The following is a 13,416-nucleotide window of genomic DNA, read 5'->3' on the forward strand; positions in this document are numbered from 1 at the left end:
GTAGCAGGTGCAGTGCCACCTTTGTCAGTGCTGTAGCAGGTGCAGTGCCACCTCTGTGTGAGCTGTAACAGGTGCAGTGCCACCTCTTTGGAGCTGTAGCAGGTGTAGTGCCACCTCTGTGGAGCTGCAGCACGTGCAGTGTAACCTTTGTGAGTGTTGTAGCAGGTTCAGTGCCGCCTCTGTGCGTGCTGTAGCAGGTGCAGTGCCACCGCTGTGCGTGTGTAGCAGGTGCAATTCCACCTCTGAGCGAGCTGTAGCAGGTGCAGTGACACCTTGGTCAGTGCTGTTGCAGGTGCAGTGCCAACTCTGAGCGAGCAGTAGAAGGTGCAGTGTCACCTCTGTGGAGCTGTAGAAGGTGCAGTGCCACCTTTGTGAGTGCTGTAGCAGGTGCAGTGCTACCTCTGTGCGAGCAGTAGCAGGTGCAGTGACACCTCTGTGCGAGCAATAGCAGGTGCAGTGCCACCTCTGTAGAGCTGTAGCAGGTGTAGTGCCACATTTGTGAGTGCTGTAGCAGGTGCAGTGCCACCTCTCTGCGAGCTGTAGCAGGTGCAGTGACACCTTTGTGATTTCTGTAGCAGGTGCAGTGCCACCTCTGTGCGAGCAGTAGCAGGTGCAGTGCCACCTTTGTCAGTGCTGTAGCAGGTGCAGTGCCCACTCTGTGCAAGCAGTAACAGGTGTAGTGCCACCTCTGTGGAGCTGTAGCAGGTGCAGTGACACCTTTGTGAGTACTGTAGCAGGTTCAGTGCCGCCTCTGTGCGTGCTGTAGCAGGTGCAGTGCCACCTCTGTGCATGTGTAGCAGGTGCAATACCACTTCTGAGCAAGCTGTAGCAGGTGCAGTGCCACCTTGGTCAGTGCTGTTGCAGGTGTAGTGCCAACTCTGTGTGAGCAGTAGCAGGTGCAGTGCCACCTCTGTGGAGCTGTAGAAGGTGCAGTGCCACCTTTGTGAGTGCTGTAGCAGGTGCAGTGCCACCTCTCTGCAAGCTGTAGCAGGTGCAGTGACACCTTTGTGAGTTCTGTAGCAGGTGCAGTGCCACCTCTGTGCGAGCAGTAGCAGGTGCAGTGCCACCTCTGTGGAGCTGTAGCAGGTGCAGTGCATCATTTGTGAGTGCTGTAGCAGGTGCAGTGCTACCTCTCTGCAAGCTGTAGCAGGTGCAGTGACACCTTTGTGAGTTCTGTAGCAGGTGCAGTGCCACCTCTGTGCGAGCAGTAGCAGGTGCAGTGCCACCTCTGTGGAGCTGTAGCAGGTGCAGTGACACCTTTGTGAGTGCTGTAGCAGGTGAAGTGCCACCTCTGTTCGAGCAGTAGCAGGTGCAGTGCCACCTCTGTGGAGCTGTAGCAGGTGCAGTGCCACCTTGTGAGTGCTGTAGCAGGTGCAGTTCCACCTTTGTGAGTGCTGTAGCAGGTACAGTGCCACCTCTGTTAGTGCTGTAGCAGGTACAGTGCCACCTCTGTACGAGCTGGTACAGTGTCACGTTTCTGCATGCTGTAGCAGGTGCAGCGCCACCCTTTGTGTATCTTTTTACGTGCTGTAGCAGGTGCAGCGCCACCCTTTGTGTATCTTTTTGCGTTCTGTAGCAGGTGCAGTGCCACCTTGTGAGTGCTGTAGCAGGTGCAGTTCCACCTTTGTGAGTGCTGTAGCAGGTACAGTTCCACCTCTGTTAGTGCTCTAGCAGGTACAGTGCCACCTCTGTACGAGCTGGTACAGTGTCACGTTTCTGCATGCTGTAGCAGGTGCAGCACCACCCTTTGTGTATCTTTTTGCGAGCTGTAGCAGGTGCAGTGCCACCTTTGTGAGTGCTGTAGCAGGAGCAGTGCCACCTTTGTGAGTGCTGTAGCAGGTGCAGTGCCACCTCTATGGAGCTGTAGCAGGTGCAGTGCCACCTTTGTGAGTGCTGCAGCTGGTGCAGCGTCACCCATTGTGTGTCTTTGTGCGTGCTGTAGCAGGTGCAGCGCCACCTTTCTGCTTGCTGCAGCTGGTGCAGCGCTACCCTTTGTTTATCTTTCTGCTTGCTGCAGCTGGTGCAGCGCCACCCTTTGTTTATCTTTCTGCGTGCTGTAGCTGATGCAGCGCCACCCTTTGTGTATCTTTCTGCGTGCTGTAACATGTGCAGCGCCACCCTTTGTGTATCTTTCTGCGTGCCGTAGCTGGTGCAGCACCACCCTTTGTGTATCGTCCTGCGTGCTGTAGCATGTGCAGCGCCACCGTTTGTGTATCTTTCTGCGTGCCGTAGCTGGTGCAGCGCCACCCTTTGTGTATCTTCCTGCCTGCTGTAGCATGTGCAGCGCCACCCTTTGTGTATCTTTCTGCGTGCTGTAGCTGGTGCAGCACCACCCTTTGTGTATCTTCCTGCGTGCTGTAGCATGTGCAGCGCCACCCTTTGTGTATCTTTCTGCGTGCTGTAGCTGGTGCAGCGCCACCCTTTGTGTATCTTTCTGCGTGCCGTAGCTGGTGCAGCGCCACCCTTTGTGTATCTTTCTGCGTGCTGTAGCTGGTGCAGCGCCACCCTTTGTGTATGTTTCTGCGTGCTGTAGCTGGTGCAGCACCACCCTTTGTGTATCGTCCTGCGTGCTGTAGCATGTGCAGCGCCACCGTTTGTGTATCTTTCTGCGTGCCGTAGCTGGTGCAGCGCCACCCTTTGTGTATCTTCCTGCCTGCTGTAGCATGTGCAGCGCCACCCTTTGTGTATCTTTCTGCGTGCTGTAGCTGGTGCAGCACCACCCTTTGTGTATCTTCCTGCGTGCTGTAGCATGTGCAGCGCCACCCTTTGTGTATCTTTCTGCGTGCTGTAGCTGGTGCAGCGCCACCCTTTGTGTATCTTTCTGCGTGCCGTAGCTGGTGCAGCGCCACCCTTTGTGTATCTTTCTGCGTGCTGTAGCTGGTGCAGCGCCACCCTTTGTGTATGTTTCTGCGTGCTGTAGCTGGTGCAGCGCCACCCTTTGTGTATCTTTCTGCGTGCTGTAGCTGGTGCAGCGCCACCCTTTGTGTATCTTTCTGCGTGCTGTAGCTGGTGCAGCGCCACCCTTTGTGTATCTTCCTGCGTGCTGTAGCATGTGCAGCGCCACCCTTTGTGTATCTTTCTGCGTGCTGTAGCTGGGGCCCCCTTTGCTCTATGCTCAGGATGCTGCAGCGCGCTCTTGTACTGTTTCTGTGCTGCCATTTTTTCCTGCCCTGTACCTGCAGTAGTGTGCTCGCCATGTGCTGCCTGTCTGATGGATTTCCCCCCTCACTCTGTCATTCTCGTACGCAGGCGGTGACCTCTGACCTCGGGAGAGGCTGCAGAGTGTGACTGCCTGCTCAGCTGAGGGCTGATGCTAATGAAACAGGACAAGGTGAGCGGGCGCCTTTGTCTTGGCTATTAGGAGAGCTGGAGCTAATGAGGCAGGCCTGTGTTAGCAGGCAGGCAGCAGGGATGGGGGCAAGCAGGCAGAGCGGACAGATCCAGCAGGCAGCAGGGATGGGGCAAGCAGGCAGAGCGGGCAGATCAAGCAGGCAGCAGGGATGGGGGAAAGCAGGCAGAGCGGGCAGATTAAGCAGGCAACAGGGATGGGGGCAAGCAGGCAGAGCGGGCAGATTAAGCAGGCAGCAGGGGTGGGGCAAACAGGCAGAGCAGGTAGATTAAGCAGGCAGCAGGGAAGCGTCCGGCAGGTCAAGCATGTCTGCCATGAGCCCCGTTTCACTTGTGGAACCGGTCAAGGCTTTTGTTGCATGCTGGGACTTGTGGTTCCATGTCATGAATATGCAGAAAGCAAGACTACTAGAGAATGAATTTAGAGCTCGATTCACAAAAGTAATCTGAGACAAAATCTCATGTGTACTACTTTCGGTATTCACAAAAGGCATTTAGGAGTAGCAAAGTTTCCTAAATGCCTTTTGTGAATACCGAAAGTGGAAAAGTTAGGATTTTGTCTCAGATTACTTTTGTGAATGGGTCCTTTAGTCCCTGAACTGCCATCCAGATGTGTGCAGTGTTAGGCCTGGCACCAGGCAAGACCTTTTGATTTTTCTGAAATGTAATATTCTTACATCTAGGGACTTCCAGCTGCCCCCCTCCTCCATTGGTCTGGGTTTGTGTCATACTACGGTATACAGCATGGGGCCCTGGCCCAGCACACTTCAGCGACTGACTCCACTGTGAATGACGGCACCCTGCTCTGTCACAAGGAACAGAATCGCACACAAAGTGGTGGCAGGAACTACTGTGCCAATGTCTGCTTTTTGAGACCCAAAAAGGATTGTTTGCTTTTAGCCATGTTTACTTCTATGAGTGTGGGCCTGGTTGTTCCCTTGATAACAAAGTTTCACAAAATCAAAGTAAAAAAGCAAGTACTGACAAAGCCGAAAGGCAGGCAGCCAACGCAAGATCAGTTGGATTTGCCAATGCTTGTTGTGACTGGTTCCAGGTGTTTGAGATTTGTGGGGGCATCTCAGCTCCATGGGTATGGGGGGGGGGTGTTCCCAGTATGCCAATGAGCGGGGGAGTCAGTCTATGAAGGTGCCCTTACTCTTGGGATGCCGTATAGGCCCCGGCTCAGAGCAGCGAGGAGCCGAGTGTGCGCACAGCGCACTACAGCCAATAAATAGCACCCTGACCACCTCCTATTTCAAAGTGTTTACACCAAACTCCATAGGCTTTGCCTTTTTTCCAGTCGCTTTTCATGATTACTTTCTCAGGTTATTTCTATTAAACTCACCACCATCTATATCTCTTATCTTACAGACAAGCTCACCGTCTCTGGCGGGCCTCGGCCCCCGCAGCCAGGGCCCCGCTGCCTGCAGACCAAGAAGTGTAAAAGGAAAATCAGGACCTCCCGACGCTGCTCCCAGCATCCCTGTATCCATCAGGACCGCCCAACGCTGCTCCCAGCATCCCTGTATCCATCAGGACCGCCCAACGCTGCTCCCAGCATCCCTGTATCCATCAGGACCGCCCAACGCTGCTCCCAGCATCCCTGTATCCTTCAGGACCGCCCGACGCTGCTCCGATTTAGGTAAGAGCGGAAGACGCGCCTCTTTATAGAGCTCAAACAGCACAATGTGTTAACGCTCCACAACTCCGCTTTCTCTCCTGCCGCTCGTTGACTTTACGGTTTTTGTGTGCTTGTGCATCGCTCCTCTCCCTTTTGGCTAGGTTTGTGCTATAGAAATACCATATACATACATACATACATAATTTGTCAATGGAAAAATGATTGTGGTGTGATAATTACGGCAGTACTCGGAATTCTGGTCCTGCGCAAACGCCTTCTTGTGAATGGATCTGAATAATCTTGGAATCAGGGCTATAAAGCTCTGGAATGACGTTTGTTGTCCAGGCCTGAGAGCTGTAGCGGCTCCTTATCAGGGGCTTCGGGCACAGCCCACCTCCTGTGAGGCACCACTTTCTGCCCCCTGCCTCTGCTGCTAAAGTCTCAACTTTCAACCAGGGAATGGGAGCCTGGGCTTGTTCTCCATGCAGGCTTTAATGCAGCCTGCATAGAGAACAGGGAAAGTGCGCATGACTGGTTTGGGCGAACCGAGAGGGCCGGACAAACAGGCATTGCGCACTTATTTTATTTTCAGCGCTGCTGATTTTATTATTTTAAACTTTCCTATTTTTGCACACAGGCTCGGTTGCTAACTGTTCCCGAGATATTTTAATATTTTGAGGCTAATGTAACTTTACCCTTGCACATTATTTTTACACAAACTGCCTAATAGCTGGTTCTCCCTCCTCACCTGGCGCTGGTCCGGACCCGAGCAGATGGTTTCCTGTGGAGCAGGGTCTCTCGGGCGGCGGCAGCCATCTTTGAGGGGTGAACAGGTTGGCAGTCTAGTTGAGCGGACGCCTGCCTATTTGCGGGGCGCTGGCGCGACCGCACCGCTGGCGCACCGAAGGTGCGCCTAAGGCAAGCCCGTCTGCGCCCGTCCGCGCTCGGGTCGCGCTCAGCGCCCAAACCCCTAGCCAAGGGATACCAGTTACGCTTAAGAAACACCTTTACACCAGAGAAGCGTTAATGGAGCTAAATGCCGGGGGAAGACACGCAGCCTGTGGCCGATTCTTGGCCGAGGCGAGAAATAGCTTTCCATTAGGATCCTGCCCTATCTGTAGAATGCCGCTCCCCCAACTGTTATCTGAACCCATCAGATCGCTGAAGGATGTTGGCCGTTTAGCCAGAGGTTCTGTTGAGAAGTTCAGCTGCATTCTCATCAATGCCAGATCACTGGTGAAACATAGCACTGAATGCGCCAATTTACTGATTGACCAAGGCATTAAGATTGCTTTTATCACAGAAACCTGGACGGACGAGGCGTCCGGGCCTGATCTAGTTAAAGCTACCCTCCCCCGGTTTCCATTGTGAGGTGCTCAACAGGCTGGACAACAAGGGAGGTGGTCTAGCTATCATCTATCATAGTTCGATTCAGGGAACATGCAAAGCGGTCAATCAGCCCGCATGTGAGGCACTCGCGTTTAATCTGAGGCTAACAGACCATTTTGCGTTCAAGGGCATTTTAATATACAGACCTCCCGGCGCTAGACCCTCTTTTATCCCTTCGTTGGGAAACCTCTTGGAGGATGCCTTGCTGGGCAATTCCTATACTATACTTGGCGATTTTAATTTCCACCTGGAACGTGCAGACGACCCGGTAACGGCCCGCCTATTGGATCTAATGGAAGCCGCAGAGCTTTCCCAGCAAGTAACAGGTTCCTCGCACCAAGCTGGGCATACCTTGGACGGGGTTTTTTCCAACCTTCCTGAGCTATCCTTCACGGGCCTTTTGCCTTTGGCTTGGTCAGATCATGCTGGGGTTTTTTTCAATCTTGCTGTTAAACCCCACAAGCCCAAAGGAAGGGACCCACGGGATCAGATGGAAATCAGAGCGTGGAATAGGGTGGAAGCTGAGACCCTGTCTAGGGTATTAACAGCTTCTATCAAGTCCATTTCCGGTGGTATTGAGGAGGCTGCCTCCTCGTATACTAGATGGCTTACGCAGGCATGTAAAGACCTTGCACCGCCTAAATTGGTCGTACCTAAAAGAATTGTACCTTCAGCCCCTTGGTACTCGAAGGAATTAAAATTGCAAAAATGCATATGCAAAAGACTGGAGCGGAATTGGAGGAAGGGCTATCTTGACAACGAGAAGACGACATACCAAGCTAGCATGGTCACGGATAAACAAATGTTGCATTTGGCCAAACAGAAGTTTTATGCAGCTCAAATTGAGGCGGCAAAAAATTGGGCCAAAGAGCTTTTCTCACACGATTACCAATCTGTCCTCTGTCAGACCTGCCCCCGTCCAGTCTGGCACAGAACTCTGTGAACAGATTGCTTTATTAAGTCAACAATATCTTCACTAGCCTTTGTGATTCGATAAGGACTGGACGGGAGACTGAGTCAGAAGGGGGAGACAGGGTCACGTCGGCTGGAACTCTGGAGTCTTTCAGGTCATTAACCCTGCAGGACACATCGGAATTACTAGCCAATGCTAAATCCAGTTCCCCCCTGGATCCCTGCCCTTTGAAAATCATTAAATTGGCCCTGGTCCCAATTGCCTGCTATCTCATCCATATTTTTAATGAGATGTTTGAAGGAGGCCAATTCCCAAAGATATGGAAGGAGGCCTCCATCCTACCGTTACTAAAAAAAAACGAGCCTGGACCCTCTGGATCCGAACAATTTCCGGCCCATTTCCCGCCTGCCTCTTCCAGCCAAGCTGGTTGAAAAGGCAATGAATAAGCAACTCAGTGCCTTTCTGAAGAATTCCCTTTTGCTTGACTCATCTCAGTACGGCTTCAGGGAAGGGCATAGCACTGAATCTGCCCTGATCAAGGCCACGGAGGAAATTAGGTTGGCAGTGGATCGGGGAGGCAGAGCTGCTCTGATCCTTCTGGACCTATCGGCCGCGTTCGATACGGTCCATCATGGGCTTCTGATGGATCGTTTAAGGCAAGGTGGGATTCGGCGGAAAGCATGGGATCTGCTCAACTCTTTTCTCTCGGACCGTAGCCAAATACTCGCTCTGGGCACCAAGGCCCATTTACTGAGTGTGAAAGGGTGAGTGTGTGTGTTTGTAAGTGAGAGTGAGAACCAGTGAGTATGAGTGTGTTTGTGTAAGAGTAACTGCGAATTGGAGTGAGTATGAGTGGGAGAGTGTGAGTTACAATGAGAGAGGGGGGGAGCGATTGTGAGAGAGAGTGAGTATGAGTGAAAGAGTGCGAGTGAGAAAAAGTGTGTTTGATTGCGTGTTTATGATTGTGAGTCTGCCGCTGGCTGCCGCATACTCAATATAATCCTGGGCTTAGGGTGGCACCCGGGGTAACGTGCCGCTGCTCAGCCAAGGGCACACTGGAGATAGTTCACAACACAAGAAAGGACACTCGTGGCACTATGCAGGCCGTGATACTGGAAGTAATTCTTGGCATTGCGCGTTGGGAAAACGGTGGCACTTGCATTGTAAAGGAACTTCTTGGCATGGGGCACCTGTGGCAAAATGCTTTCGCTGGGACAGTGGGGGTAGTTCTTGGCATGAGGGAGGGCGCCCAAGACATGAGGGAGAGCACCCGAGGCAAAATACAGACCCTTGAATAATGCAAGAAGTACTTGAAATAAAGGGACACCAGTGGCAAAAGGCTGGTGCTGGCATACTGGGGGCAAGTCTTTGCCTTAGAGATGGCAGCCGTGGCATATGGGGGGATGAGTGGCCAGACTGAGGCAGCAAAGCATGATAAAATGCTGTCTCTGAAATACTAGACGTGAATATTGACGTCCATGGTATTTTGACAATGCGAGCGGCACAATTCTGGAAGTGGAATATTGTACGTAATGCTTGGCATAAGGGGGTAGCCCATAACATAATTCTGGCATTGGCACAATGAAGGGGATTCTTAATATGTGGGCAAATTCAAGGCAAAATTAGAAGGAAAAAAAGGGGAGAACTCCTGGCATGTATTGCACCTCACCACTTTTATAGCTCACCAGCCTCCACTGGGGGATCCTACCCTCTAACTAACACATGCACGAGGCTCGCAGATCTTTTAAAAGGGAATGCTGCATGTCATCACAGTTTTACTGGGTTGAAATAATGCCATATTCATACACCTTTGCCTGTGAGGCCATAGCTGCATTATTGAAACATTTGTGGGAACGCGCCTGCTTCATCACAAACCATCTTTAATACCAAGCCCTTCACCTCCAAAGAGGAATAAACCGAACCCTCAGACCCCAGCCCAGACCGCGCCCCTCCCCTGCAGTCATTTATCCAACATTAAAGGATCCGACAGTGACAGACTGGACACTCTACACCACCCGCCCAGCCACGCCCAACAGCTTGGGGGGAATGTTATACAAACCAATGGCATGGAAATCTCAATACTTGTAGCTATGAAAAAATGTTCATTGATCCAAGCAGTGGTGGCTGGTGACATTTAAAAGTGGTGGGCGTAAAATTATTGCCGTACTGCAGTGTGGTGTGTGTGCGCAGTGAGCGTGCCCAAACAACTTGCGGGGGTTCGGGGAGGTTCCCCCCTCCGAGAAAATTTTGAAAAGAGAGTGGATAAATGGTGCATTTTCAAGCAAATTTGAGGAAGCAGGAAGCAAGTTCAAGCAAGAGGACAGAGTTCTTTGTAGCTGTGACACTGCGGAGCAGGGAAGTCAATGGTTCTAAAGGAGTATCAGTGAATGGTCATGGGATGAAGTAAACACTCACTGAGTTGTAATTTTGTGGCAATGTACAGACATTTGCAATACCTTCTCTACATCTCTTTGCACTTCTAAACATACACCTTGCAGAACCAGCCGCGAAGTGATGTTGAGAGAGTGAAACAGGCCGGGGAACATCCCATTTCCTCAATGTGATTTAAGATAAGGAAGGTGCTCGCCTGGAAAGTTGTTTTCCAAGAGGCAAAAATAAAACAACTGTAAAAGTGAAATTTCACATTCATGCAAACTGCAGGCCTGCAGATGTCCTGTGACGCAAGCATTCCACGCTCATAGGGTTAGGGAATACAGGTGCAGGCCACTGACACTATTACAATCATACACTTCCCTTGTACATGCCACACCTATGCCTGTGGGGATTTTTTGACTTCTTCCCAAATCCTGCTCTTTGGACCTGGACCGGGGCTGCCATGTTGCATTTCTCCTGTGATTTCCGTTGTGCCGAGCCAAGAAGGCGGAGTCTTTTGACAAAACTATCAAGATCGGCTAAGTTAGGTAAACTGTAGCGGCCATGATGAAGGTGAGTCATAGTGAAAACATGCACTGATAACTTATTCTAAAATGTAAGGAGGAATGGCTCCTGAGTGGAATGGTTCACAAGAGTAGCCAGGGCAACCGAGCTTCGGATCTCTGATCGATCAGGGCAGCGGGTGTGCCTGGTGACACTCCAACTTGCCGAGGTTCCCAAGCTACAACAACCGAGAATGTTTCTGTGATTTTGAGTGGTTTCAACTACGGCCTCTGCGACTAGATTGAGGCAAACTGTACGGCTATTTTTGGAAAAACTATCGCTAACCGCCAACTCCTATGACTAACTTTAAAGTAATTGGCTGGTTTTTGATAAATAATCAAACATGCGGATTTCAGGAAATAAATGTAAATCCAGTATTTGTAAAGCGCGAACAGCTACCCGAAGGAATCCCGGCGCTGGGGGCTGTCGGGAAGATTAAGCAAGCGTTTGCCAAGAGTCACATGGTGCTCGGCTGACCTGCCGCCGGTGCCGGGGATCGAACCTTGAGCCCCATATTCCAATGTCAGTTGCCCCGGCCGCGGCCGCGGCGCCGCACTTCTTCCCGCTATTCCTTCGGTATATGAAAATACGTAAACAATTGTGGTGACTTGTGAAATGCTTTATTGGACCCAGTATGTTGGCGATGTCACAACACTTCTATCCCACATACAGCAGAGGCAGAGCTATTTGCATGCCTCACACTCCTCGATTTTGAAGTGGGAGGGAACAAATCTCTGATGCAGAGTGAAGCCAAGCTGGGCCATTGAGGGAACGGGCAGAGGGAGAGGTTTGCTGGTATGCAATACAGAGATCACAAGATAAAAATAACAAATGCCCACTTAAGGGCCAGCACACACACAAAACTAACCCTGGTCTGGGAATCCATGCCAGAGAAGGATAAACGGAAACGAGCAGCGAGCTCGCGCCCTTGGCATGCTTTATTGTGAAATGTTAGTTAGGGTGTGCGTGGGCAGTGTTTCTGTGACAAAGAGTAAGACTGGGATTGTGGGCATGAATGAATCATAAACGTGGAGCAGAAAAGTGCGATTCATGGACAGACAAAAAGCCGGGGCGACCTAACCATAGAACTCGTTTCTGTGCTCGCGGAACTTTCTGATTTGGTCAGGAGGGTCCCATTATCTGACCTTCTGCCCCTGCACGGAGCTCTCGGACCCTCACAGACAAATCACTACTTTGCATGTTTAAAGGAGAAGGTGGGGCCAGTAGTGTAGACGGGAGACCCTTGTTCTAGCATTGAGGTCTCTTTTTATTAAATACAGTTTGATCTCGGTCAAATGTCTCCATGTCCTTTTGCTTTGTTTTGATTACAAGTTATTTCTGTATTCTTTTTATTATGCCAAGAAAATACACACATTCTCGAATTAGATTACTAACAATCAGCAATACTCTAACGGTACATACAAGCAATATAAGACGAGCTGCCCGGGTGTAAAGACATTGAAATACCCAGTCGCGGCTCGGGGGGGTAGGGGTCGTGCGGGGGTGGGGGCCAGGGAATTAAATATAAAACAGAAAACTTACCTCACAGCCGGTCCGCGCCACCTCTGCCCCCTTCACAAACGGCACTGGAGTGGACTTGCAACCCCTCTCAGCCAATCCCACGGTTACTACTTGACCACCTGCCCATTACGAGACTGAGGTTTGAGCCTTTGCTCAACCCTCGCTCTCCTAATGGGCATGCGCCAGCCAGAGCAGACACTAGTGCGCATGACTGGGCACGGCTGAAAAATGTGCCGACCTTCCCCACTCATGCGCACTTGTGCTGCTGCCTGCTGCCCCTGGTCTGACAATTATGTCAGTCAACATGATGCCGGACCGCCCACCCCCTTCAGACTCTGAAGGGAGTGGGCGGTCCGACATCATGCTGACTGACATGATTGTCAGTTCTCCCTTAGTGTCTTTGAACTTAAGTAAACTGATTCAGTTTACTTAAGTTCAGAGACGCTGAGGGAGCTGCGGGCGGGGGGGGGGGGGGCTACGCTCCAACGCCCCAATGGATGCACCGTGCCTGGATTCAAGAGCATTTTGGAGAGAAGTCCCGTCCTAAAGGTGCAGCGTCCATTGATTGGGAATAGACGGTGCACATATACCACGCTACGGTGGCCTGCTCACAGGCTTCAGCAGCAGCAAAATATGTTTGCACTGTTGCGTAGAATCCTTTGTAGGTCGAAGTCTACCAGAGAGCACAGGTGTCTGGCTGCGAAAAGATCTCTTGTTGGCATTCAGAAAGCTTCCGTGGGAATGCATTTCACCCACAGCTCACCATGGCTTTGTGGTTTGTAACTCACATTTGCTTGCTTTCTATGTGCTGTCTTTGTTTGTTTTAGGCTGTTCAGCATGTCTCTATCCTTCCTCTGGCGCAAAGCTGGTTCACCAGCGTTCCTTGTATTCTGCGATGTGCCCTTGCTTTCTGTATACAGGCCTTTATATTATGTTCCTATCTTGTCACATTCGCTGTATGTTCAAAGACAGAGGTCAAAGTTCGATGTTTACTTTTCTTTTCTGAATTCAAAGTCAGAGTATTTATGTGACAATCTTGCCAGGCACTGAGAAAGAATATGTTTTTTTCTAGCACACAACGAAATTTAAATGTCTGTAAATGAACTGTTCAAATATTTCAGAATAGATCAGAATCAGGAAAGCACAAATAAAACACTTTAAAAAAAATGTGGGTGTGTGGTGGAAACAAATACGATCAAAACAAATTAATACATTAGGTGATGCCATTTCCATACGTTATGGTTTGTGCGCTCTATAGTTTTTTCAGTAAAACTGTATGTGTAAATGTGATGGTCATTCAATTGAAAATGTTTGGTCTATAATGTCAGTGCACTAACACACCATGCAGACTCCCCTTTAAGCCACTCCACTCTACAACACTCTACTCTACGAAAGTCCACTCTATGCCACAACACTCTACTCCACCACACCAAACTCCACTCCAGTACCACTTTACTCTAGACCCCTGTACTCCACTCTACAACATTCCACTCTGTAACACTCCACAACACCTATGCCACTCTACTACACTCTACGCCACTCTATGCTAAGTCCACTCCACTCTATGCCACTCCACTCTATGCCACTCTACTCTATACCACACCACTCTACTCCATGACACTTTACTTCACTCTATGTGCCTCAATTCTATGCCCCTCCATTCCATGACACTCTACATTACTTCACT

The 13,416-nt window shown here is 50.6% G+C and overlaps 1 protein-coding gene across 1 annotated transcript in view; it reads left to right on the top strand.

The window, feature by feature from the left end:
* Window positions 1-13,416, top strand: part of GRIK5 (glutamate ionotropic receptor kainate type subunit 5) — a 1,516,626-nt gene that overhangs the window by 427,192 nt on the left and 1,076,018 nt on the right. The window contains exon 2 of the mRNA XM_085615595.1: window positions 4,720-4,990. The gene's annotated coding sequence lies outside the window, so the exon portion shown is untranslated. The remainder of the gene's footprint in view (window positions 1-4,719; window positions 4,991-13,416) is intronic.

This window comes from Triturus cristatus, chromosome 7, assembly GCF_964204655.1.
Source record: "Triturus cristatus chromosome 7, aTriCri1.1, whole genome shotgun sequence".
Lineage (NCBI taxonomy): Eukaryota > Metazoa > Chordata > Amphibia > Caudata > Salamandridae > Triturus > Triturus cristatus.